We start from the raw sequence: 3,770 nt of genomic DNA, 5'->3' as shown, positions 1-3,770 counted from the left end.
TATTGGCTAAAATGTTACCATATATTTTAACATTTAGGTTGAGGAGGGAGATAGGCCTATAACTAGCACAATTGTGCGGATCCTTACCATCCTTAGGCACGATGATTCTGGCTTCTAGCATATCTTTAGGGAAGGAACCCCCCTGTAGAACATCATTAAAAAGAGAGTGCAGGTGGGGAACCAGATGTCCCATAAATTTTTTATAGTATACAGCTGTAAAGCCGTCAGGTCCAGGGGACTTGCTAGACTTCTGCTGTTTAATGGAAATTATGATTTCCTCCTCTGAGATCTCCTCACTCAAACCCCAGATCGCCTCATGAGACAACTGAAGATTGGCAGTGGAAAGAAATTCTTAAATTGCCATCTCAGTGGGTGGGACAGAAGTAGGGAATGAGGCAGAGTGCAGGTTGTACAGGTTACTGTAGAAGCTCTGGTATTCAGAATAAATAGCTGCCGGCTCGTGAAGAAGGTGATTTTCTGAATTTTTATTCATGAGGATATTTCTATGGGTTTGTGCCGTACGGAGCCTAGATGCCAAAATCTTATCAGCCTTATCTCCCTTTTCATAAAAGGTTTGGCGCAACCATTTTAGACGTTTAGCCGTGTGTTGGCAGAGCAAGAGAATGTCGAACAGCGAGAAGTTCTTGTTGAAGGGAAGGGCTAGGGAACTATTTATTTTGTGACTCCTGTTGTTGAAGGCGGGTGGAGAGGGAGGTAGTACGAGTTAGAAAATATTTTTTAGTTTTGGAGGTTATACTAATCAGATGTCCCCTTAGAACAGTTTTATGGGCCTACCAGAGAGTGGAGGGAGAAGTGCCTGGGAGAGCATTTAATTGAAAATAATCCGTAAGAAGGGTATTGAGATGGGTAATGAAGAATAGTATCATGGAAACGCCATGTCGTTGGACGAGGACCCTCAGTGATACAGGAGAGGTCAGCTGAAACAGGAGCGTGATCAAACCATATCAAAGGATGGACTCGAACATCCACAAGTCGTAAGGCTAGGTCGTGACTGATAAAGCCGGAATATGTGACCGTACATATTCCTTCAGCAATTCATGAATATATGCATGATTATGTCTTTCATTATTTTCATTGCAATTAAGAGTATATAGAAATGATTCAGGATATATAGTAGTTGTAAGTTGCAGAGGACGTCATGTGTCGAATGGCCTCAGGCCTAGAGATGAGGTCTATCCTCTCTCTAAAGTAGGTAGGTGTGTGTCTGAAGCAACAGTTATTATTGGTTTATATTGTTTAATCTAAAAGGTATAAGTGTTATTACGGAAATAGGTATAAGTCAGAACTGTGGAAAACTATGTCTTCTCTAGCAAGACAGCATAATGGGTTAGTTGAATATGAACAGACTAGGAGACAGTAGGTCTCAGATCTGGCTAAACAAGGAGGGAGCTAATCAGGATAGCCTTGGCCTACATGCGGTCACCAGTATTTTGAGAACATAGATGGAGATTATAGGTTTTGTTATGATTAAAATATATAATCAGTGAAATGTTTATTTTGCATGAATATTGAATTAATTAATTAATATTCGCCATTTTATAATATGTTAGTAGCAGAGAGGAAAAAAAGTATAAAAGATTGATCAAAAAGGGGAGGGGTCGGTCAGTCGGGCTGAGCAGGAGAGAACGTAGGTCGAGAGAGTCGCGGGGCGCTGGGGTGTAAGTATAAACAGGGCTGGCTGTCACCTTGTGCATCTCTGCTAGGCATTGCAAATAATCATTTTGTCACTGTTGCTGAATTAATGTTTTTTATGTTGTAAGTCTGCTTTGACAATAATACCATAATACATGTATAATTGATTTGCTTTTTAAATAAAACATTGTCATTTATTTTAAAGTTGGTATTGGTGTGAATTATTCCATTTCTTCTTATAATAAGGTTTAAAAATATTATCCAAAATACCTTGCGATATCATGCAGATCATGTCTATGCAGGAATAAGAGTTGTGCACAGAGGAGAAGGTATAGTCCCGAGCAAGGGGCTCTCGAACCCGCCAGGAATAATAGAGAAGCTGGGACTTCATGAAATCAAGCAGCGCCTTGGCGTTATGGAGTCAATGACCCCTGAGGTAGATCTATCTAGTGAGGGGTTCAGAACTGCATTAAAATCACCAGATACTGTACAATAAGGGAGCCTTGTCATTTAGCGGAGAAAAGGGTATCTAGTCTAGTGAAAAAAGCAGGCTGGGTTTGATTAGGGGCATATATGTTGACAATGGTACAGCGAGTATTGTTAAGAGTACCCACAAGAATAAGGAAGCGGCCCTCTTTATCTTCATAAGAGTCGATCATATCAAAAGTGAGGTGGCGGGCAAAGAGGATAACAACGCCTCGTTTTTTTTCTGCCTAGAGTCGCAGGCGTGATAGGTGGTGGGATAGGTTTTAGAGCGAAGTTCTGGATGGAGATTTCGCAAAAAGTGGGTCTCTTTATGAATACTAAGTCTCCTTTGCATGAATTAACGGTGGTAAAGAGTTTGCTACATTTTTGTGGGGCTGTTGAGGCCCTTCACGTTGAAGGAGAATACCTTAAGACCCATGAGCGATAGTCGAGAGGAAAGCTAGAAAAGAAAACAATTGAAGATGGAAAGGTAAGCAAAAGTGGCACGTTATCAGGCATATAGAAAGGAGAGGATCATCCTGTTTGAGAAGGAAGGGAAACCGGTGAGGGAAAAGGGAGGTAGGTCAGCCAAATGGCACAGGAGTCCAAGGCCATGGGTGCTGACAAAGGGGAGGGAAACTATGCACTAATAAAGCACATAGGTCAGCAAATGGGTACAAAACCCTGTAGGGGTGCAGCAAAAGTGGGCCGCATATCCAAAGTGATGTCATAGAGAGAAAAAATAGGGCCCTCCCACTGTTAAGATATGCACATGTATAGATATACATTATAATCATTATAATGTAGCTTCACCAAGGCATAACTACAGAAACCTCTGTAAATATATCAAAAATAGACTAAATTAATTCCATATACAAATAGTGAGGCTATAGTATAAAGTATTCATAATGGGGGTGTCCTCACAAGTGGAGGCGCCCTACCATGAAACCATAAAAACAATGCAACAGTAAGCCTAGACGGTCTCCGGTTTCAGGGATCGGAGTGGAAGACGCAGGAACAGTAGACCATTCTGATGGAGGGGGGCGTAGAGTCATCTGTCGAGGCCTTTGGGGAGGAGGGTGGAGGATGTAGGGACAAGTTCTTCGGATATACCCAGTGTTGGAAGAAGAGATTGAGCTTCAAGGAGAGATCGAGCCACATGTAGCTGGTTCTGGTGCCATATTAGAATGCGAAAGGGGTAACCCCAATGGTATCTTATGTTATGATGGTGAAGCAGGGTGGTAAGAGGCTTAAAGTCCCTACCTTTAGCAAGAGTCAAAGGGGAAACATCCTGAAAGATCTGGAAAGTAGCATCCTTAATGGTGACCGAGGGGAGCTTGTGAGCCTCTCTTATTAAAGTCTCTTTGGCTGTAAAGTAATGCATATGTAGAATATCTCGAGGTTGAGAAGAAGATTAAGAGCGCGGTTTTAGCACACGATGGGCCAGGTGGTCTTCCAGAGTAGAGGGAGAGAGTTGCATGAACAGGCCTTTGAGACAGAGCTCAAGGTGGGGGAGCTCGACGTCTTCAGGAATACCTCTGATGCGGATGTTGTTACGTCGGGCCCTGTTATCTTGGTCTTCTTGGCCGTCTTGAAGCTGAGCAACATCTTGGTGTAGCTCTGTGAGGTCGGCATCGTAAGATTGCTGGAAT

This window comes from Taudactylus pleione, unplaced genomic scaffold (genome assembly GCF_031769625.1).
Source record: "Taudactylus pleione unplaced genomic scaffold, aTauple2 ptg000092l, whole genome shotgun sequence".
NCBI lineage: Eukaryota > Metazoa > Chordata > Amphibia > Anura > Myobatrachidae > Taudactylus > Taudactylus pleione.
Note: the sequence above shows the minus strand (reverse complement) of the source record.